Source organism: Neophocaena asiaeorientalis, unplaced genomic scaffold (genome assembly GCF_003031525.2).
Source record: "Neophocaena asiaeorientalis asiaeorientalis breed wild unplaced genomic scaffold, Neophocaena_asiaeorientalis_V1.1 scaffold11, whole genome shotgun sequence".
NCBI lineage: Eukaryota > Metazoa > Chordata > Mammalia > Artiodactyla > Phocoenidae > Neophocaena > Neophocaena asiaeorientalis.
In genome coordinates, this window is record NW_020173124.1 from 7029545 (window position 1) to 7054992 (window position 25448).

The following is a 25448-nucleotide window of genomic DNA, read 5'->3' on the forward strand; positions in this document are numbered from 1 at the left end:
TCCTACTGGTTATCTTTGCTTTAACATTATTTTGATAACATAAATATACATAAATTATAAAAATAAAATGTTAATAGTCTCACTTCCCAGACATAACCACTATTAACTAGTACATTTTCAAATCTTTCCAGATATTTCTCTATCATAATCAATAACCTTATATACATATTTACTTTGGATTTAAACAAAATCAACTTGGCCCTTCCTGGTAATTCTCAATACAAGCATTAACCACAATGTCCCCCCAAACACATGACCCATCCAGTTTTGACTTATAATAGGAAAATCAAGAACTTTTTTTTTTTAATGAAGAAAGCCCATATCAAAATTTGGAAAGAAACCATCAGTTTTGATTTTAGTCCCTTTCTAAATGTTCAGATTTCTTTGTCGAGTAGAAGTTGTAGAGCTAATTTTACCCTGCCAGATAATTCTTATCTCATTGGAAGCTGGGGCAATAGCATGGATGGGTGCCCTGCAGCATAAGAAATGCAAAACTCTCTTTGCTACTAACCCTTTTGACCAAGATAATAAGGAATCACCTAATTTAGCCCTGAATGCTCAGTAGTGAATAACGTATTCTCACTTGAAAGAGAAATTTTAAGGCATAATAAATATTCTTTTTAATAAAATTAATCTTTGTCTACATAAGATCCATCTCTAGGGCAGGCGCAAGAGTAGAAAGTGCACATAAATCATTCAGTACAGGACTTCCCTGGGGGCACAGTGGTTAAGAATCCTTCTGCCAGTGCAGGAGACATGGGTTCAAGCCCTGGTCCGGGAAGATCCCACATGCCACAGAGCAACTAAGCCTGTGCGCCAGTTATTGAGACTGCACTCTAGAGACCACGAGCCACAACTATTGAGCCCTCGTGCCACAACTACTGAAGCCCACACGCCTAGAGCCCATGCTCCACAACAAGAGAAGCCACCTCGATGAGAAGCCTGTGCACCACAACAAAGAGTAGCTCCTACTCACCGCAACTAGGGGAAGCCCGCATGCAGCAATGAAGACCCAATGCAGCCAAAATTAAATAAATAAATAAATTTATTTTTAAAAAAATCATGCAGTACACCTCTATCTACAAATGTGAATTTGTGAGTTGCAGAAACAGCATGCACTGCTGAGATGAAGATACTTCTGTTTTCCTTCTCACCTTCTAATTGTACTTCATTAAGGCAATGTCAGAACTTGTAACAACACCAAATAAATGGGAAAATAGCCAAATTTGGTCATATTTACAAAAAAAGTATTTTTTTTCTTTTATTGGTTATATTAGACTTCTTGGGCTACCATAACAAAATACCATAGACTGGATGGGTTAAAAAACAGAAATTTATTTTTTCACCATTCTGGAAGCTTGCAACTCCAAGGTCAGGGTGGCAGCATGTTTGATTTTCTGATAATGGCTCTCTTCCTGGCTTGCAGACAGCTCCCTTCTCACTGCGTCGTTACATAGCGTAGAGAGAGTCAGCAAGTTTTCTGGTGTCTCTTCGTACAGGGGCACTAATCTCATCATCAGGGCCCCATCCTCATGACCTCATGTAACCCTAATTGCTTCCATAAAGGCCCCATCTCCAGATACAGTCACATTGGGAGTTAGGGTTTCAACATATGAATTTGGGAGAGATATAAACATTCAGTCCATAACAGTAGTTCTTTCTGATATAATTTTACAATTAAAAGAATTAGAGAAAGAATGAAAAGTAGTGAAAAATGCCCTGGATTAGAAGTCAAGAGACTTAAGTTGTGTTACAACTCCTGTGTGTCTTTGAATATCTCTCAGTTTCTCCCAATTGTTAAAATAAGACAGGTGACACTAGAGACTCACTATCAGAGCTAAAATTCCATTTATTCAAAGAGAAAAACGTTATAGCACTTAATTTTTCTAACACCAACTAAAATTAATTTCTATCCAGCTGTGAAGATATGATTGAATTATAACTTCCCTTCCCTTTCAAAAATTATCTTCTCCAAACAAAAATCCAGTTTTGTTACCTAAAAATAAATTACAGTATCTATAAGAGAGACAGTTTTAATGTTGCAAAACCATGTACAATGTATATCACATAACTGATGAAGAATTAAGAGAGACTCTGGGGAGCAATCCACCAGAGAAAATGTTTAAGTGATTTCAAATTTCTTGTTAATTTCCATTCATCATCTCACCTTCATCTCTGAATTTACTCCTTCATACTATGATAATGTTATTCCAACCTGACTTAATACAATTAGTTTGTAATCGTTCCACTTCCATAGTGATATATAATTGCCTAAGCTTCATTTGTGAGGATGATATATAGGTTACATGACTGTCACAAGACACGTCTCAGATACTGTGAATTTAGATAAGTAAGTATTTGGGAGTTTTGTTATTCATAGGATTCAAACATCTTATAAACTGTAAGAATAATAACATAAACTCCAAAGTTACTCAGTAAGTGTTGAGCGTTTAATAGTGCCATGTAGCTCAAGCAATGCTTAATTTTTTAATTTATTTTTTTAATTAATTTTATTTATTTATTTTTGGCTGCATTGGGTCTTTGTTGCTGCATGCAGGCTTTTCCGTAGTTGCAGCGAGCAGAGGCTACTCTTCTTTGCAGTGCACAGGCTTCTCACTACGGTGGCTTCTCTTGCTGTGGAGCACGGGCTTCAGGTGCGTGGGCTCCAGTAGTTGTGGCACGCAGGCTCAGTAGTTGTGGCTCGTGGGCTCTAGAGCACAGGCTCAGTAGTTGTGGAGCATGGGCTTAGTTGCTCCACGGTATGTGGGATCTTTCTAGACCAGGGCTTGAAACAGTGTCCCCTGCATTGGCAGGTGGGTTCTTAACCACTGCGCCACCAGGGAAGCCCTTAATTTTTTTTTTAAATTAGAGGTAGGCATAGAAGATATTTGTCTATGACATACAGAATGCCATAGAAATGATTTCTACACAACAGAGTATTATTTTTCATTATTGAATCCAACCAGTGGCTGCTCCATTATGTCAAAAATCCATGGAAATACATAAATTTTTTTCAGTCCTTCAATATAGGGCAAATCCAGAAACTCTTGGAGTTGCAGCAATGCTTGCAAAGAACATTCCCACTCCAGGGACCAAGATTGGGGCAAGGATTTTGTAGAATATAAGGGAGGCCAGGAATCCCCTTACATTTGATGCAGTAATGTATTTGATGCAATAATGGATTTGATGCAAATTACATTTGATGATGCAATTACCTAAAGAAATGGTTCATGAAAATTCTACTTAAAGGCTGTTCTAAGCAACTGTAAACATAACAACTAAATATCCTCTTCCAGTAGTAATCCTGAGTCTGAGGCAATGCATGTCTATTCTGAGGCAGGAAGATGTAGGACATGCAGAGTGTAGGACCCACAAAAGGAACCATACAAAGGGGTCAACACTAGGTCAGAGATATTTTTCTGATCCACACTTACCTAAGATTTCACCAGTTCCCTCATGGAAAGAGATGAATGTCACCATCAGAATAACATTCAATATTCACTGTAATATGTTGGCATATATTCAAGTATAACTTAGTTTTAAGTATAAGAGTACTAATTTCATATCACGGGTTCAGTTATTCTCAATTGCGTACAATTCCTTCAAACCTTATTAAAGAATGTTGTTTGGAAGAAGTGATCCCCAAGACATCAAGTAACAACTGCAGTCAAGATTCAGCTGCCCAAAGTGACTAGTGTAGGAGTGTCATTCCTAGCAGAGGGTGCTTAAACAGGTCTTATTCCTACCTGGGTATATACACATTACACCAGCCTTTAACTGGGCACTAAACATATATACTATAGTGCACATGGCATTGTTACTGACTTTCAGAAATGTATAATATAGTTGGAGAGGCAAAACTGATACACACACACTCACAAATTTAGCAAAGGAAGACCTATGTACAAGATGCTATGCTAAGCAGAATATAAAGAGAAATGAGACTGCATGGTCTTTGACCTCAAAATGACTATAGTCTTTAAGTAGGGGAGGACATAATAATAGCAGTAAAATAATAATTTCAAACATATATTGGTCACATAATGTGCGAAGGACTGCACCAAGAGCTTTACAGCACATATACTATCTCATTTAATCTTCATTTTAACATGATAGTGTAGGTATTACTATTCTCATTTTACAGATGAAGAGACTAAGCTCACAGATTTTAAGTAAGTGCTTCAAGTTTATAAAACTAGTTAGCAGGACTTGGGTCTGAGTCCAAGAAGCATTAGCTCCTTCCTGTGATATCACACTACATCTCCCACATGTAGACAAATTACTGTGAAATGGCAAACATCATAAAAGTAGACCCATGAACCACAATGTTTTACATCAGTCATTTCCAGCCCGAGAGAACTGGAAATGTTTGGTGGAGGAGGTGGCCTTTGAGCAATAGTAAGGAGCCTAACAGGAGATGAATAACTGTAGGAAGTTGGATTATTCCAGGAAGCACATAGGCAAAGGCATAGAGGTAGGACAGCATACGTTTTTTAAAGGGGGAATGTGATTAATAATCTATTTCGGTGGTAGCCTGGAAATAATATGGTGATGTGGTGGGAAAAGTAAGTTGGAATCAGTTTGGAATTAAATGATAACAAGCAGGTCTTGAACACTACTTTAAGGAGTTTAGACTATTTGGAGGCTACCACTGACCTATTAAAAGGTGTTTGTGGAAGAAGGGCATAATCAAACAGCATTTCAGTGTGATTAAACAAGGAGACAATCATTAGGTGATGATACATGACAATTATCAACAAATATTAGCTCAATGTGAGGAAATATTCTTGTCGTTATATTAGGACAGAACTGGTAAACTGTTTCAGGAGTGGTTAGTTAAATAACTAATCATCAGAATCATCACAGTCTAGACTGGCCAAGAAAGTTACAAACTCAATTTCATCAGTTTCACCCCCAACAGTTTGATCATACTGGGAGAAATAATAAAGAGCAAGGAAAATAAAATAATAATTTATAATAGTAGCTAATCTTTGTGGAGCTTATAGGTCAGGCAGTGCACTCCAAACTCTTTATAATAACAATCTGCTGTCTGCTGAGCCCAGATTCACTGCAAAGGAGGTTGTATAGTCATGTCAACTATTTAAATCAAGCTGTCTGAGAAATCAGAGAAGTTGTCACCTTTCAAGTGATCTAATCAAGATTACTAGTGACATAAAACATAGTCTCTTGCCCTTGTTGAACAGTCAAGGATAAACACTGAAATTACTCACCGACTTTCCTTTTCCTAAACTCCATAAGGACCATTTGTTTCTAACATGTTTCCATTTCTAGGATTACAGTTTCTTTTACATTAGTTACATTTTATGGTGCTTGTTTCCCGGCACTTCTGTCTCTTCAGCAAACTCTTCTCCAAATCAGAGTGTAGGATGGGTTATTTCTAGGAAAAGCTTCTCCAAGTAAACTGATTCCACCCACTATGTATTCATTCTGGTGTCTTGTTCCTGCATTTTGAAGTACTTTTGGAGCCTACAGCTCACTATCTATGATTGCCTAAACTTTCTCACTGTAATGAGGGCGAGAGATTGTGAAACAAAAAGTTGGATTTGTGACCCCTATAAATCTTAATAAGCAAAGGAAACTCAGTCACCTATATTCTCACTCACCAAACACCTACTGTAAGTAAGCTAGATGCGTAATAAGTCACATTAGGATAGAATGGGGGGGGAGGGGGACACTAGTTTGAGCCAAATTATTATCTATAAGTTCTTTAGTAATAGAAATTATTTCTTAATAATCTTTCCATGTCTGAATTGCCTAGCATGGTTAACTGCACACTCTAGACACCAAATAAATATCCATCGAATAAATGTTTTTTTTTAAACAAACCATAGATTGGTGGAAAGGAGTGGAAATAAAATTCAAACATGAACAACTCACTTCTTTTAACAGCTTGAGTTAAAATAGTAAATGAAGAATGAGGCTAATGGCTAAATTTGAACAGAATGTTGGATTTTTACAGGGATTTGATAACGTTTTCTTTTACATGACCAATAGAATGAATATCTTTAATAATAATACCTGATTATTTAATTCAACAACTCAGGCAGTTATCAGGTGTCCTCTCAGCTAAAATTAAAACTGTATACATCCCTCTCTCACCTCATTTGCTTTTCTCACCATCTCCTTCATTTCAGTGAATGGTATAATGGGTTGAATAATGGGCCCTCCAAAATATATCCAAGTGCAAATCCTTGGAACCTGTGAACATCACCTTATTTAGTAAAGGAGACTTTCAGGTATAGTTAAGGATCTTGTGATAGAATCATCCTGAATCACCCCATGTGAGGCCTAAGACAAGCACCCTAAGAGACAGAGAGCAGGAGTCATAGAGGCAGAGATTGGAATGATATAGCCAAGGGAAGTCAATGAAAGCTGACAGCCACCAGAGCTGGAAGACACAAAGAATGGATTATCCCCTAGAACCTTCAGAGGGAGTGCAAATTTGCCAACACCATGATTTTGAACTTATAGTCTCCAGAACTGTGAGAGAATACATTTCTGTCATTTGAAGTCACCCAGTGGTAATCTTCTAAAAATCTAACAGAAAGGACAACTCTTTCCTGCCACTTGCTCACCAAAACCCCTAGAGTTGTCCTTAACTTTCACCTTTCTCTCACTTCGCCAATCCATCCAACAGTAGTAAAGAATTTATATTTTTAAAATACATCCAGAATCTGACCACTGCTTACCACTTCCACTGCTCCCACCCGTTGAAGCCACCATCCTGTATTATCCCCTTAAAGAGTCTCCTTGATTCCACCCATACCCCCTGCAACCTATTCTCAATACACCAGACAGACTGACTCTTTTAAAACTTAAGTCATGACATGTCAAAGCACTGTAAGCCCTCCCCATTTTACCCACAATAAAGCCCAAATTCCTACATTGGCCTGTATAAACCCTGTCACCCCTGGACCTCATCGCCCCCCAACCAGTGCATTACTCTGATCCAGCCCACAGCTTCTATGCTCTTCCTTGCTCCTTCTCCAATACTCCAGGCGTGGTTTCTCCTCAAGGCCTTTGCACTGGCACTTCCCTCTGTTTAGAAAGGTGTTTCCTTGTGTATCTCTGCAAAGTTTACTCCACCACCTCCTTTAAGTCTTGCTCAAATGTCACCTTCTCAGAAGTAAGTAAAAACTTATTGAATAAATAATTAAGTGAATGGATTTCAAATCAATAGCTTTTATAACTATCAAGCACTTCTACTTTATAATTATTCTATTATTTTTCTTTTTTTTTTTTTTTACCATACAACCTGGTCTTAGTGTCCCATCCATATATTCTCAAACTATATAGAATTAGATTCCTTTATAATGTCTCATGCATTAAATCCATGATTACTTAATGACCTTGGAAGTTTTGGAAGCATACAATAATGTCCAATATTTTCTGAAGTAGTATATCACAATTTGCCTAAGTTTTAATATGTGACATGAGTGAAGTAGTCTTTTCTTCATAATCAGGGGGACAAGAATGTATCTCATTTTTTCCAAAGTTGAAAACTACTGTCAGAAATATGGATGTCAATCAGATAATGAATAATGTAAGAGAGTTGTTAGAATAACACAGAAAGTTAGCTTCAAAATGAACAAACCTATCAAAGAAAAAGCCGTTTCTCCAATATGGTCAGCATGGTAGCAGGTATATTATCACTACAGGAAGCAAGTTTGACTGTCAAGTCGATGAAGAATAATTACAATTGTCAGGCAGAGAAATGATGAGATTGTGGGAAATTAAGCATTCCAAAATTCTCACACAGTTGTTGACTTCATGTTATAGTCCCCAAACTCATTTTAATGCTATAAGATCCAATTCACTTTTCCAGAAGTCATTGTTGCCAGTTTTCATCCTGCCAATTGTGAAATGTTCCAATGTGATTTTTGTGTTTGTTTGTTTTATTTGTTTGAGAATTCATTATCGCATTGTCAGATTTCTAGGTCATTGCTTAGAGAGGCAATTTTAGTAGTGTTTTAAATCACCCATGTGATAAACCTTTTCTTTGGAAAGACCTCTGTCTCAATCATCCAAAATAATTTCATAATCTCTCTTGGATTGAAAGTTTATAGATTTGAGGCCACATAATTCTTTCCTTGGCTAAGATAATAAATTTTCCCAAGCTAAAAAGAACTTTCCCAAGCCATGTTGAAAACAAAATTGTAACACTCTACGAAGTGTCAATTTCAACAGCTCAAATACATTTTCAGAAATTTCAAGCAGATCAAATACTTCTGTAAGTTAGGCACTGTGGATCTCCTTCTTGTTTTGCTAGGTACATGGTTTGTAGTGTTCATAATAGCACAGTACTCCCTTTGAAGTCAGTATTCTTGAAGTCTCTGGAGGCTCAGATAAGTTCCTCAGAGACAGACCTGGTATAATTTGTCAAACAGCCCACGGCATTACCAGTTCACACTGTAATTTTGCCAGATCTTATAAGATAAGCTGGCTTGGCCCTAGTCATTAGAGAGATGGGCAGCCTCTAGGGTAAACCCAATTGCTGTAGAAACTATCATTAAAACTATTATTGAACATCTATCTGGTGCCAAAGATACATCCAACTCATTGTAGTCATAGGGATCTGCAGCAAGACAATGCTTCTGTGCTTCACAAGGGACACATGAATGCCTCAGCAGTTTGAATCCATGGAAATGCTGAAATGGAAAAGCACTGGCTGCTCCCTCTCATTCTGGACCACTTACAGTTCCAGTATCCTTTTTTTTTGAATATAAAAATTTATTTTTTTAAGTCAAAGTATGCAACAAATAAAACCTACAGAAAACAGATTTTCCCATCACAATCTGTTGCTTTACCAAATAATAGTTTGAAAACACATTCCTTCAGTCATTATAAAGTTCTTAAAATACAAAAGAAATTAAATCTGTAAGAAAGTCTAGTAGACCAGATGCTGTTGTCAGGACTTTTATATCGGTGGTTATGCTTCAGTACATCCCACGCCATCCACCTCCACTCATGCCACCTTGCCCATAGTAACCGCCACTGCCTCCACCACCACAGCCATAACCACCCAAGCCATCAGGAGTACCATATCCTTCACTGTAACTGTTCCCCATTCCCATTCTTCCAACAGATCCATAGCCTTCCTGATTATCCATTCCATCTCTGCCATAAGCTCCCATTCCAGAACCTCCCATTCCAGAGCCACCTCCAGGAGTTGAATTCAAGAAGAGTTCAATGTATCGATGTTGCATGTTATTCTTATCTTTAGACATGGCAGGTACTGCATCTTCGTGTGTCACAAACTCTACATCTGCTTCTCCTGTTGCTCTGCCATCAGCTCCAATATCAATATGCACTCGGATTGGATTTAGTGGTGAGAAGAAATTAGCAATGTCACTTTTGGTTGCATGGAAAGGTAATCCCCTCATATGTACAAAATGACCACCATGAAAACCTGAGCTTGCATCACCAGCTCCACCATAGCCATGTCCTCCCATACCTCTTCCATCTCTCATTCTCTCATCAAAGCCATCATTTTCATAACCATAATTATTATAGCCACCATAGTCATCAAAACCTCCATAACTTCCACGCCCAGCTCCATAATAACCCCCTCTTCCTCCTATTGGTCTATTATATGGTCCCGGTTGCTGGCCCAGCAATCTTCTTGGTGGATCATAAAATCCTTTGATTTCACTCCTGCTACTTCTGAAGATCTCAATATACCTGTGCCCTATTCTTTCCTTGTGTTTCCCCAGAGCATTTTCTGCTATCTCCTTTGAAGCAAACTGCACGAAGGCCTCCCCTGTGCCCCTCCCCGGTAGTCCATCGTCAGTGTTATCCCATTTGGCACGATTTCCAACCCTTGAAAGAACTGAACTGTTTCCTCTTTGCTGCAACCAAATGGCAGTCCACGAAGTCGTACTGTCCCATCATTAGCGTCATTTGGACCATTATGTTTCATAACCTAATCCATCTCAATACCATTTGATTTAAATGCCTGTCGGGCGACAGTAGCGCCGACTCCGCTGCTCGCAGGGTCCGGTCGTGAGCAGGGAGAAGTCGCCCGCCTCGTGCAGCGCTCCCACAACGGTTCTTCCAACCGTCTCCGGCAGCAACCGCTAAGGGCTCCAGTATCCTTTATCATCCCCTTATGTAGCCAAGAGTCTGAAGAGAGGCCCAGATGTAATTTGATCATGTTTGGCCAGTTTTATCTCCAAAACACTTCTTAAGTCGATCTCCTCTTCCTTCATGCCAAATACCACTGCCTTAGTTCAGTCCTTCATACTGTTCACCTGGACTAACACAAGAACTTCCAAACTGGTCTCTCTAACTCCTGTCTACCCACCTTCCTTACCCCAAATCTACCCCCTTATATACTCCACATTGCAGCCAGAGTGACCAGCCTAAAACACACACCTGATCCTTTCACTCCCAAGTTTTGAATGGTTCTGAATTCATTCCTTTATTCATTCAACAAATCCCCAGTGCTCCAGCACTGAGAATACAACAGTAAACAAAACAGATACATTTTTGCCTTCTTGAAGCTTGCATTACTGTAGGTAAGACAGGCAATAAGAAGACAACTGTACAATGACATATGCAGTAGGAAAGAGAGACAGAGAGTGATGGAGGTGGGGGTATCTTAGAAAGGGTAGACAGGATGGGCCTGTCTCAGCAGAAGGGAGTGAAGGGAGAGGGTCGACCATGAGAGATGGACAGGAAGGAAGGAAGAGCACAATAGGCAGAGGGATTAACGAGTGCAAACGCCTGAGTCAGAGAGATGTCAGCATGTTCTAGCACATCAAGGCGGCCTGTGAGTTTGGAGCCCAGTGTGTAAGGGGGTTGAAGGCAAAGTGGGGAGCAGGGCAGGGGCCAATTCAAGTAAGGATTTGCCTTCCAGGCCTTGGTAAGAATGTGGATTTTATTTTAGATGTGAAGAAGCCATTGGAGGTTTGAGCACTCCCTGGGGAATGTTATTATCTGATTTACATTTTAGAGGGACCACTCTCACTTCTGTGAAAAGGGTAGACTTTAGGAGAGCCAAAATGGAAGGAGACTTATTCCCACTATAATTGTGGAGTTACTGCTGTGATCCATGGGAGCTTGGACTGTGATGGTGATGGTGGTCAAATTTGGCATACCTGGTCAAGAGGGTTTGCTGAAGGATTGAACGTGGGTACGAGAGAAAGCAAGGAATAAAGGACTCAGCATTTCCTATAGGATAAAGCCCAAGGTTGTAGCGCAGCATCCAGTTCCCTCTCAGTCTGACACCTGCTACCTTCTTCAGCCTCATCTCCCACCCACATCTGAAAAATTCCCCTACAAGAATTCTGATTTCTGGGAGTTTCCGTGCCCACGTGCCCATGCTACTTCACATCTCTGTGATGTTTTTCAGGCTGTACTTTTTGTGTGGATTTCCCTTCCCACTTATACAATTCTTTCTCAATCTTCAAGACTCAGCTCAGGCATCATCTCCCCAGGAAACCTTTCCTGGATTAACTTTCCAGGTTAAATTAAGTACCTCTTCCTGTACTCAGCATCCAGGAGTCTTATCTCAGCATTAATCATATTGCATTGAAACTCTGATTTTTGTCTGTCTTGCCACTAGCCTGTCACCTCCACAAAAGAGAGATCTTGCATTATATGCCTTGCATCCCCAGTTCCTCACTCAGTGCTTACACCCAGCAGAGGTTCAATAAATGCTTGTCGATCTGAACTGAATCTTCCAGCAACTCTTTATGCCATCAAGGCAGCATTATCAGGGACCACAGGGAATCATAGCGTCAAAGAGAAACGGAGAGTGAAGCTTTCCTGGATAAATCCCGTTGTGAAGACTGGCATGTTGACCACGTGGATCACGTGCTCTTCTTATGGAGTGCTCAGGGCCTTTGGTCAAAGTAAGCCATCCCCAAAACATCTCTGCATGTGATAAATACAGGGATCAAGGAGTAAATGCTTGGGAGTAAAGGTAAGAGAGAACATAGTTACCTACTCTCTTTTGAACACGGGGTAACAGGCTTCTAGAAAAATGAAACAAGCAGGCACTAGCCACCTGTTTTCTCTGCCTGTATCCTCAACAGCCCATGCTGCTTTTCCTGGTCATCATATCTGACAGAGAATATCAAGAGAATCAGTCTGCAAGCTGCAGGTACAGAACAGTGTTCAGGGGATCTATAATCACATTACATAAAGTGGGGTTTATATAAAGTTGACAGAATGTGCTGATGTGAGCCATTTACAGTTCAATTGTAACAGAGCAGTCTGGCAAGCAGCTAGCTTTATCTGGGAGATGATGTACTTTGGATTCTGCCATCAAGTCAGATTTAGAATAACAATCTGAAGGGAACACAATCCCCCTTTTAAAAATCTTGCCTTCTCTTCCTCGGATCCAGTGAAGCAAAAGAAGTTAGAAGAGTCTGCATAATACCAGCAGACTTTTCATTACTTTTTATGGAAATGCAACTTATCTAAAGACTTTTTTGTCAAGGGAAACATAGTCAATATACAAAACTAGATTTAATACAGCAGACAACAAACTTTTTTTTAAACAACTATGCTCCTTGAACTTTAAGAATTTGCCAGATGAATTAACCAAATCTTTAAAAAAGTTTTCAGCATTGCTTTACTAGGTTCTATAAAACACACAGTCAATGACAATTCTATAAAGGGACTAAATTATGGAAGAGACACAGATTGTCAGTCCATATATGTTGCATGTGTATGAAAAGGTTGAAAACTGTTTTCCTTAAACACAAGAATGTATTGTCACCTGGTTTTATTTTCACATACATTCTCAAACATTTGTTTGAAATAGTTTTCCCAGTTTGTTTTTTCTGTTGTTTTTCATGGTTTCTTAAAAATAATCAATTTAAAAAATTTTTATACTTAAGTGTTTTAATATTTTTCTTTATGGTATATATGAGGGGGAGTGTGTATGTATGATGGTAAAAGGCTTTCTCCTCCACAAGAGTGTAATACTAGCTACCCTTGGTTTTTGTCTTTTAATTCTATGGTTTAGTTTTTTACACTAAATCTTTAATCCATTTGGATTTTATATTAACGTAACAAGTGAAGTCAGTATTGAGCTCTTTTTTTTTTCTGAATGACTAAACAGTTTTCTTAACATTATTCATTAAAGTATCCATCTTTTAGATATTGCCATCTTTATCATATATTTTATTCCCCTACTAACTTGAGTCTCCTTCTAGACTCATTGTTTTGTCTCGTCCTCTCTCTATTCCTGTCCTAGCAAAACCACATTGCTTACTTAATAATGCCTTGATGCTGGGGAAAGTTACCCATCATCACTTTTCTTTTTCAGAATTTTATTGGCTGCTATATTCATTGACTATTATATTTTTCAGAATATTGTTGGCTATATTCATGATCTAAGATTATGTTTTAGATAAGGAATCTTTTAGAATCTTCAGAATCATTTAGTCAAGTTCCCTCCAAAAAATCCCATTTGGAATTCTGACTAGGATTACCATTCATACCTTGATTGACTTTGAGATCATGGACATCTTAACATTAGTGATTGTTTCTAGCCAAGAAAAGATGTCTTTCCATTTTTTTGTCTCCTTTTATGCCCCTCAGCACACTTCGTCAGTCATGCATATTTCATGTTAAGTTTATCCCTAGGTATTTTGGATGTTTGCAAGTTAGAAATTACAATTTGTCCAAATCCTGCACGTCAAGATTCAAAAAAGATCTTAGCCTCCAACTTTTAGTCAGCACATCCTGTTAATGTACCACTTAATTTTAAATTCTAGCTCATCCTGAAATAAATGTGTCCTCACTAAGTTTCTTTAGTCATAGCCTTTAGAACTTTGTCATTTGTAGCTGCCTGATAGCTTTTGAACATTATCAAAATTTCAATAGATTCTTATATTATGAATCTAGCCCTGCCAAAGTAGAATTAAACAAAAGTAAACAAACAAAAGAACACTACTTCTTTCAGTCTCACTTACAGCTACAGTGCAAGCATCAGACCTAGGTTGTGTCGAGCAAATACACCCATAGAAGACTCCAGAAGTAAAACATGGAAGGTAGCAACATGAACCAGTGGCCACATGTAGGGAAACTGACCTTCTGGCAAATGGGGGAGTGGTAGTATCTGATTCTTTAGAAGGTGTCTGGCATGTGGCAACAAGCGCAATCAGTGGAGGGTGGCAGCAGTGTTCTCTTGCTAGTAACAGTCCTGCAACATGGTGGAGCAGAGCTGCAAGTTGTATTGTTTAAGCATGTGTGGCATTCAAACCTTGTTCAGTGGCTCCCATAGAAATTTTGTGAGCTATCTGAAGATACTTTAATAATTAATCTCTTTCTCTTTAAACTAGCCAGAGTACTGTGGCTTGCAACTAAAACTGGACAGTTTATAGACGAAAGATGGAAACCCATGTAGTAGGCACTAAGAAAAAAGAACTATAAACAAAAGTGGATGGATTGTGCCTATGCTTGTCTTTCTATTCCCTCGGCTTTTATCTAACTATGTCCTTTACTAGGCCTCTGACTAGTAGACAGTTTCTGTTTGAATTCCTCAAGGGCTGCTAAACTTGGCTCCCTGGTGTGAAAAGCAAACATACTTTCATAGCACAAGACTTTGATCCCTCAGTTGTGTAATTAACTATGTGTTACGGAGAAAATGTGTGACTCTGACAATTATTTTTTTTAATTCTTGTTAATATTGGCCATCAGTATATCTAGAGGAGATTTAAGTATAAGTTTGTTTGATCACACAAATTAAGTATACATACACAACTGTTAATTTACAATAAAACAATAAACACATATATTGTTGCTAAACTGCATACTGGTCTCAGCTACACCATCACCATCAATAATCCTACATATTTTATTGGGTTTCCAAGGCCGTGTTAGTAAGCTAAAAGAGACCAAGACTTCAGAATTGAATAGGGCTGGGATTTATTGCCTTTGTTATTGGCATCTCATAGGGGAACACCAACTGAAGTTAAAAAAGCTCTCTTCAAGATTGCTAGGGATAAAATATGGACACGTGAAGCTGAAAATATATTCCATTCTCTTCTTTGTCTAATTCTGTTTTCTTTTTAAACCTCATATACGTGGGTGAACCATTTCTCTTTTCAGGTCTCCTTTCCACTTCCTCAACTAGATAGTGAAAAACCTGTTCTGTTCTCCCTTAGTCAAATTCAAAGATACCTAGGGCTTCTCCTCTATTTGCCTTCACCAAGACCAAGATAACCCCTACTCATTACCAGAAGTGCACCTTATACCTGTTCACAGCATCTGTTAGTCATTAGAAGAACAACTATTAATGAGGATTAATTCCCAGAATGCTCACACCCATCTCAGATGCCATTTATTTCTCTAGTTTCAGAACCACTAGCCTATAACCTTCATTGGGAAAGAAGCTTGTGTCTCATAGAGTTTAGCACAGTCCCTGGTACACATAGGCTTCACAAGCACTATTCGTTAAATGATGTTTTGGTGTTGGATTATCATTGATCAGTTTCTTGGATGTATGTGAAAATGCATTATAAGTAAATTTCAAATTTCCAAAGTATTTGAGGTGGTCTATAGTCCAAATAGCAAAACATTCTGAATAAGTATATATTGTTTTTCCTTCTGAAATTTATTCTTATAATTTACTTTAGAAGCAAGAAGATGAGAAGGAAATTCATATCTATTCCACAATTGCCTTATCAGAATACTTTTTTGAAAACTTTATGGTTCTGCTTATATAACCAATTATATGCACTAACAGTAGCTTATTCAAGTGAATTAATCAACAGGGACCATCTAACAAAGAGTTGAACTGAAACATTTAACCAGTGAGAGTCCGAGGGATTATATCAACTATTTCATGTGTTGGCATTGATATTTCTAGATTCCATGTTACAATATATACAATTATATTTATGTGGGAAAATCTCTGTCAAATTGAAAAGTCTGACATTTTTTCTGATCAGACTAATAGGCCATGTTGTCTAGACATAGACTTTTCCTGTGAGGACATGGCTAAAATGGGTTTTTAAATACTAGTTCCTTTGGCTCTACATCTATCCAATTGCCCTTCTGAAAGATAAGCCCTAGCTCAGGTAGCTGCTACAAATTTTCTCTTTTATGCCATGATTCATTTTTCTCCTATTGACCTTCCTTTTTCAGTAATAATTGCAATAAAAATTAGTAGCAATTGGGAAATCAAGAAGAATTTTACCCAAGAAACTTAAGAATGTGAGAAAAACTGAAAACTTGAAGGGTAGTGTCCTTTATAAGTACTTTCTTGAAGTCGTTTATTTATTGCCGTAGATTAATCAAGTTTCTTGGAATTATTGGCTTTCATATAAACACAATTAAGAAACATTTCTTCACATAAAAAACAGATGGGTACTTGTTTTCTAATAAAGCAAAATGATGACAGAATGAAAAGGGGAAAGAGGGAAGCTCTCCAAAATTGCAATTGCTTCTTCCTCTTAAGGAATACTAAAGGGTATTTTTTTGCCCCTTCATTTGGGAATTTATCTCCACAGCTTCAACCATGTTTAACAGGAATCTTACAGTTTAATGCCTGTACCTCACATTGAAAAGAGCAGGCAAAACTGTAAATAAGCATTTTAAAAGGATGAGCTTGCTCTTAGAAATCTTTTGAAGCCACTCTGAAGAAAATCAAGTCCACGATAGTTGGAAACAAAAAAATAAGTGATGATTACTAATAGTAAGTGGCCACTTACAAAGCAGAGGCTTCTTTTATGCATAAAGTCTCCACATCCTTTAATTCAATTTGGATGACCCATTTCTTTGCTGTTTCAAATTCATGTCAATTCTAGTGATCCCTTTTCTTTATGTACCACGGTGCAGATTAAGGTCACTGATTTTGCATAGAACAAAATGAAGAAAAAAGGAAAAAAAAACGAGAACCCAATTTCAGTCAGTTACTGGGAGAAAAAAGGTCAGTCTGTTAACAGTTATCTATTAAATAGCCACTATGTGTGGAGTGCTGAAATAGATTCTGTGTGGGGAAATGGGAAGCAGAAGATAGTAACCATACCTCTTAAAGAACTCAAAACAAATCTCACAGAGACTGAACAAATACAAAAATAAGAACATGCAAAAATATAGGGGAAATATGTATGACCAGCCTGAGAATTCCATGCAGGACAAAATCCAAGATGAGTCTGACTTACTATCTTACCTTTTGTGGTACAGTTCCCCTCACTCCTCTTTACTGCTTTGCTGTGCTTACGGGATAGACCCTAGGACAGGAAAGCAGGGTCAGACAGATGCAACCCACATGTACCAGCCTCCCATCACACAACTGTTGGAACTATTCAAATTTCCCTCCAGATGTGTGAATTCAGAGGGTTTAAAGAAACTTTTTAATCCCCAAACTATATTCTAGAAAACCATTAATTTAAATCTTCATTGGAACATGAATGCTCTCCCCCCTACACATACACACACACTGGTTTAATTAAAAAACAGTTAAAATCGATTAACATTTTTCATTGGATTCCTTAAGAAAAAAATAATTTAAAAAAGAAACAATTCTCCGTTTGTGAATCTGGGCCAAGGGAGCAGAAGACGAGGTGAAAAATGAAAGATGGCTCTGGCTACCCCATGCAGTATTGGAGAGAGCATGGTGTTACTTCTGTTTATCTTGATAGGGGGCTGTCCAATCAGAGGGCAGTTTTTGAAAAACAGTAGGAAATGAACGCAGAACAGCAACCTGGGAAAATCACCAAGCATGTCAAACAGCAAGCACTCTTAGCTTTTTCTTCTCTCTTTTCCTACATTTGTTGGCGATGACAGTCACCAAAACACAGGATCACATGCATTAAACTTTTTCAAGATAAAGTTCCTATCTCAAAAATAGTAAATTCCTAGTGGGAGCAGGATAAGAGGTATGTTGATTCTTTTGCAGATAGATAGTTTCTACTGTGGATGCCAGTGTCTTTGTTGATTTTGTGTTTTTTTAAGTGCTCAAAAAAAGATACCATCCATCTGTCCTTAATCTGGAAATGACTCAATTGTTTAGAAGCTTTTGTTTAAAGCTCACAGAATTGCTGTACATTGACTTGACTGCCTAAATGTGAAACTCAGGCCTTCAATGAGACACCCAAGTGAGAAAACTATTAGAGTAACAGAATTATGTTTTTTAATAACCATTTATTGTAATCCAGTGTATTTAGCTTAATACCTTATGTCTCTTTGACATCTAGTTAAAATGTTAGTCTCATCTAAATGAAATTGACGAAATCTAAAATGTATAATTAATGACCTCCTTTGCAGAAGAGTAGAAAATTAACTTTATTTCTTTTAGAAAAGGTGTTATTCTCATGAATAACCAAATTTCTCTAAGTTATTGGAAGTAGTTTAGCTTAATAGTCTTATTTTAAAAAATCACAGATTTTTTTCTTCTTCCTTTTGCAAAAGGAATAAAAGCTCCATGCACTATCACGCTAATGTTCAAAATTAGAAATGTTTTGCTGGCTACTTCCATTCTCAGCCCTCACACTCATCACTTGCCGTGCCCCTTTTTTACCCTTTTGTATTATTTCCACGCTTATCTGTCTCCCCAAAAGACAGAAGCAGGAAGTAGTTCTTGTTCATTGTAAGCTTTAGCACTCCCATCTCCCAGCCCAACAATGTGTACAGAGTAGGCACTCAATAAATGTTGGCCCGTAAATATTTTAAAACTTAAATGAATAAATGTGCAAGAGACTATGTTTGTTTCTATATACAAAGATAGGGAATTTTTGACATCACAGCCAAGATGACACCAAGACTTCCAAGTGGGCACACAGTGTGTAAGCAATACCTTACCCACCTCCACCTTCCCCTAACCAGCCTGAAGCTGCTGTTTGATGGAGTAATATAACATTCCTCCTTACTTACCCTCAAGGCTGCTCTTGATACCAAATACGTACTAACTGCTCCAAGGTTGAGGGTCCCTGTGGGGAGAGCTTAGCTGTGAGCAATGCTTTATTCCAAGGACAGATAGAGTCCCAAAGAAGCCTCTCTAGACTTCCCCAGCTCTCTAACCTGTGTGGGAATCTAATGCTGCCCTGGACAAAAAAGGCAGAGTTCCTTTGACAAAGTGCATGTGGAGGAGGGAAGATTTATCAGCTGCTGAAAGCTGGTCTAGGACAATGGTGGGGGTGAGTGTCATGAGTCTGTAGAGTGTTTGTCTAAATCTTCTTTGAGTCAGTTGTATTTCTGCCATCAGCAGATCCAGTGCTCCAGTACACAGGGGTTAGGATGTTTGGCTTCTCATTCTCATCTCCACTCTGGTTGAAGCCAGGCATCCTCAATAGGGAATGAAAAGGCTGGAGCAGAAACCCTTCAGGTTCAACCTCCCCAGCTCCAAGAGTAGCAGCAGCGAGGAGAAGAATAAGCAGGACTAGCTTGAGGTTGTGTTCAAAGGGAACTAAAAGTCCTAGTCCTGGACCAGACAGCCCAATAATCAAGCCCAAGAATCAAGCACAGAACCAGAAATAGTTCCAAGCACAAGATTTGCAATAGAAAGCAAAGGGCCTGAGGGGTCAGAGAGAGAGCTGCAGTGACATGCCGAAGGAGGAAGCCTTTGATGCTGTCCCACACACGTATCCACTAGCAGGCAAGGAATTGTTAACGGTCCTGGCCAGTTTGGACTTCTTTTTTTCTCAGTTCCCAGGACGTCAGAATGAGAGTGGGACATTATAGAATCCATGCGCCTGCCCTTCTAGGAACAGTTTTTAGTTTGGAGTGCTTCTTTGTTTATTTGTTTGTTTTCCAAAATCAGCATCAGAGAACCATCCATTGTCTCTGAGAGAGAGGGAGTGCAGTGATGTGGGAGGTGGCAAAGATGATGGTGATGAATGCAACATTTCTGAAAGCAGCAGAAAAAGCCTCAGGAAGTCAGCAAAAAAGGAGACCTATCTATGTTTCCAGGAGTGGCACCTCTGACCGAGATCAATGAAGGGGAAGCCAGAATAACTCAAATAATTGTACTAACATACTACTTTAGCAAATAATAGCTGGTATGTGAGTAGGTGAGAGGATCCTGAGAGACCAAGATATGAGGCCAAATTTGCTAAAGGAAACAATTGGCGGTGCTACACTCTCCCTGTGGAACATGTGCCTGTGCAAACATGACTGTTGCAATTGAATTGGATGGCTCAGACTAAGACTGGGACTCACCTGGATGCTGCGTGTAAGACGTGAGGGAACTAGGGGCTTTCATTTGTCATCTGCATCAACATTCCTCAAATATTCACTGAATAACCAGTAGACACAGACATTGTTCTAGGACCAGAGATATACAGTAGTGAGCAAAAAAGATAAAACCCTGCCCTCATGAAGTTTGCTTTCTATTTGGGGAAATGGGTCAATAATTAAAATACATAATGTGAGAATGATGACAAGTGTTACAGAGAAAATATATCAAGGAACGGGATAAAGGAATGTTGGTAGAGAAGAGGTTACAATTATAAATAAGGTGTCCAGGGAAGGTCCACTGAGAAGGGGATGTTTGACAAGTGATATATTCAAATAATTTTTTTTTTCATCATGAAAAGTTATCTTTAAGTGAATGTTGAGGACAACTTAGAAACAGTAAAAAAAAGAGGAGTAGATGTCGCATAGGGTAAGGTGTCTTTTGAGAAGCATATGTGGAAATGAGGGAGGAGATGTGCTGCCCAGAAACCATCAGCAGGTCCCGTGTTGAAGTATTTACAAGGATCCCAGGAGTTCCTGGAGTCACTACCTCCTCCTTCAGGAAAATGGTGGTTTCTGTCCTCTGGGTGCAATCAGAGCCTGCTCTTACTGCCATGTTCTCTCCAGGGGCTGCTCGCTCCCTGATGGCTTCCCTGTGGGATGCCCTTCAGCACTAGGCCTCCACATGGAACTCAGAGCATTACTGGAACCTGGAGAGGAAGGGATTAAATGGATCTCCTTTCCTTTGCCACACTAGCCCTTTAGTTTCCACAAGAATAACCCAGCAGGGACTTCCCTAGAGGTCCAGTGGGTAAGACTCTGAGGTCCCAATGCAGGGGGCCCGGGTTTGATCCCTGGTCGGAGAGCATCCCGCATTCATGCCAAAACTAAGAAGCCCACATGCTGTGACTAAAAGATCCCGCATGCCACAATGAAGATCCCGCGAGCCACAACTAAGACCCAACGCAGCCAAAATAAATAAATAAATATTTTTAAAAACAAAAAATAATTTAAAAATAACATGCCAGCAGTTAAAAAAAGAATAATCCAGCAGACTGCATAGATTTCAGCAAATTTCTTTCCTAAAAGATTAGTGGAATTTCAGAAGAGAATAAAAACAGAGGCAGAGCAAATATTAAAATGCCAGCAACTTGTTCTTTTTCCTTGAGTGTCAAATACACCACACAGACACATCTTAAGAATTAAACCTTCAGAAAGGAAGGTCCCTGTGGAACCCTTTCCCCAACTCCTACCTTGGTTCTCTTCCACACACATAGGTGCAAACACACACACACACACACACACACATCCACACAACCTTCCTTCCACCACTGTGTTCAAACAGATGCCTGCTGATGATAGAAACAAAAAGCAAAACAATATAGACCAACAATCTCTAGTTTTTATTGACTCCTAAATGTTACTTGGCTGGGGTGGGGGGTTAATTCCTCATTAATGGGTCTCCTGAACCTTTTTTTTTTTTTTTTTTTTAGTATTTTCTTAGTATTAACTGAGAACCATCTCCTTATTTACACTGTCTCCAACATATAACCAGCCATTTAGTTGCAAAACTCTGGGGGTTCATTCGTCCCCGGATTGACTCTCTGTATTCAGGAATAGCTCTTAGCACAAAAGCAGCACAGAAATCCAGCTATGTGAAAAAAGATGATTTGAAATAAGAAAACGAACCCAAATTTTCCTTAGTAGTTAAATAATATAGCTTGAAATTCATCTCAGAAATTTCTTCTTTGACTGGAGACCCAAGAATAAAGAAATTAAAATTACCAGTATATCGGGAATTGAATAGCTACTGAGTGCTCAGAAGAGTGAAGGTTGAATGATTTGGTATTTTTGATCCAATAAGCTATTAGAGAGAAAAAAAGACCAGTTTAAACACAGCCCTCACTGGACCATGCCTCAGCATGGGAAAACCAATCAGTGTGGCCACTCAGATTTGTCAAGGATCATTTCAACGTTTAGTAGAAGAAAATTTTAAGATTCCTCTAATATTGAATGAGAGCTATGTCTCATTCTCATTCATACTATGTCTGAGAGCTCATGGCACTCATGTTTTCAGCTCAGTCTGATTTGATGTGCACTGTCTCTTTTTCTTTCTACAGATTATTTTTCTGTAAGTTTTTCTTGATAAGGTTGCATTTTCACCTAATATTCTCTGTATGCATATGAAGGTTATTTACATATATAAAACTGGTTAAGAAATCAAAGTGACATATAATTGATATTTACAGACAATTTCTTCTGCTTATTTTTCGGTTTCATAGAATTTAAATTGAGCATTTTCTGACTTGGATTCCATTAGACTGGTACACTTAAGAGTTAAGCTGATTTTCTTTCATTAAAGTTTAGTTTCTGAGGTTTAATCAGTGAACATAATTGCTTAAAGTATTCATTTTATAAGATTTTTCAATAAATTATCAAGGATGTTTAAGTCTAAAAACCAGTGCTATTTCTGTACTTGTGGTCATAGATACACAGCACAATTTTTGCAGCTAGTCAACTTGCTCTACTTTAATCTAATAAACCAGCTGGAAAAATGGTTGTTTTCTCTACTGGATTTCTTTCTTTTTTTTTTTTTTTTCTATATGAATATGGCCCTTTCATACTTTATCATCTGTCTCAAAGGCCATGAGATTTTATTTCGTATCATTCTTTGATTCATCAGTTAATAGCTAACATTGATTGAGAGTTTACTATATGCTAGGCACAGGGTAATAAGTTAATTCATTTAATCTTCATAATACCCCTAAGACATACTTACCATCACTATCCTTATAAAGATAAGAAAAGTAATGCACAAAGAGGTAAACCTTAGGAAACAATACCTACATTCGGAGTCCATCATAGTCTCATTAAGTGCAAAAGTATATATGTAAAGTATGTAGCTATACAAGGTCTGCCATGTTCTTATTAAATGCAATGAGATGTGTGAAGCATGCAGCATAATGCCTAGCATACTTTTTGTATTGTAAGCATTCAACCAGAATTCATTCCCATTGTACTCTGTGTATGTTCCTCTATTAGAGCAAATGGCTCACCCTGTTCCAGGTATTTATTTAGCTAAATGACCTTGAGCAAAGTGCTTTACAGCTAGTAAGTTGCACTGCAGGATTCTTACCCAGGCAGTTCTCATCTGGATCCCTAGCCCTTAAACAGTACAATACATTGCTGGATAAACAATATAGCATTGATAATTCCATCAAATCAACACATATTCCACCTTATTACACTATTATGGTACACAACGGGTACCTCTATTCCCACACTGATGTGAGAATATCAACCATAGTCAAATCTAGATGACAATGTCAAGGTGTAAATGAGGAAGGAAGATAGAAAATGGAATAAGTACACACAGTGAAGGGCATAGGACTGTAGTGGATACTCTCATAAAAGCTGGGAACCTAGACTCAGGACTGGATAGCCATGACTCATCTAACGGAGGAAAGAGAAAGTGAAAAATCTAAATCCCAAAATGTGAGAGGGTTGATGAAGCATCTTGTTCATGACCTTAATCATGGTGATGCTTTTAAGTCAATAAAGTGGTATAGTAATTGTAATTAAGACAACTTTTAAAGATATAATCAGTCTTCTTAAATGCTACCAAACTGCTCTTTCTGCAACACAAATCTGATATTCCTCTGCCAAAATCTTTCGATGGCTACTCACCACCCACCAGGTCACCATGATCTGGCCGTGTTTCTTGCAGTTCTCTCTCCTTTCCCAACCTTGCACAGACCACTTGACGTGGTTGAGAGAACTTGGGTTTTGAAGCCAGAAAGATGCAGATTTGGATTTCTTACTCCACTACTACAGAGTGATCTAGGGGAATTTAACCTCTCTGACCGTTATAGCCTTCTCTATAACTTGAGGATAATTGTAAATACCTTTGTGGCAGTATTATTTGGATTAAGTGTGACAACATTATTTGGATTAAATAATATAGCATAATGCCCAACATGCCGTAAGCATTTTAGACGTTCAATTAGCTTTAATCCCACTATATTTTATTTGCATACTTTCCCTATAATAGTACCTGGAAATACATCCAAGTTTCTTCATTTCTTTAGGCTCCATTTTCCTCATCTTCAAAATGGGCACCTAGAAGAGTTTTTATGAGGAATAGAGAAAATAATGAAAACAAGGCATGTAGAAATTACTCAATCAATGTTAGTTATTTTATTGACACTGCTGCTGCTCTTAATCCATGAACTCCTTGCGGACAGCAACTATGTCTTATTCTTCCTTTTTATCCCCAGTGTCTTACATAGCACTTGCTTATGCAGTGGGTGCTCAACAAACTTTCAAAATGTGAACAAAGGAGTTTTATCTGCTCTGCTTTTGAGGCAGGATTTCTTGAGACCAACCAAAAATACTGCCCGTAAAAACAGTTCCAAATCTCATATTCTTAGTCCTACTAGAGATTTCAGAACCCAACTTTATTAGTTAAGGTAAACAATTATAATTACCATAGAAAAGAACCCCCAAACCTCAGTAGTTCAACACAAAGAGTTTCTTTCTTTCTCGTGGTACAGTCTAAGGCATATTGGATTCCCAAAGTTTTGTGATGCGGATAAAATTACCCAAAATAAATAAGTTCCTATAGAGTAGCATTAGTATGTATATTTATATGTGTGACGTCCTTAATTATCACTACCCCTTTGTCCATAGTCACTAACACAGTGCTTTGTCTTCCATAAGAATTCAGAAAATATTTATTATTTACTAATCAAACTACACAATAAAGTTAAGCTGCTATCAAATAATTTAGGGAAAAAAAAACTCTTATCAAAGAAAAGTTGGATATAAAAGCCTGTATTTGCTGGTATTGTTTAAATTAGTTAGCTTTGCAAGAAAGTTGCTTAAATCATATTTACATTGAAAAAAATCCTTTTGTACTAATTTAATGCACCTCTACATGAAAAAAAAAAATTCTCAACTAGCTTAGTATGTGTGTGACAGGGGTGGTAAGTGTTCTTTTGTATACAGGGGTCTGAATCTTCCTGAATTCAATGTAGAGAATGTGTTAGAGTATAATAAATACTGAATACTTTCTCAGTGTAGGCACTAAGTGCTTTGCTGGTATTGACTCATTTAATCCTCTCAATAAACCCCATGAGAGAAGTCCTATTATTATTCCCTTTTACAGATAAAAGAACTGAGACCCAGAGAAGTTTCAGAACTTGCCCAAGGGCTCACAGCCAGGCAGTAACACAGCCAGAATATAACTTCAAGCAACCTAACCCATAGTCTGTGCTCTTAACCACCTCCTCTAC

The 25448-nt window shown here is 38.2% G+C and overlaps 1 pseudogene; it reads right to left on the reverse strand.

Annotated features, from left to right (window-relative positions):
• Positions 1-8737: 8737 nt before the first annotated feature.
• On the reverse strand, positions 8738-9967 carry LOC112399120 (heterogeneous nuclear ribonucleoprotein H3 pseudogene; annotated as a pseudogene).
• Positions 9968-25448: the final 15481 nt, after the last annotated feature.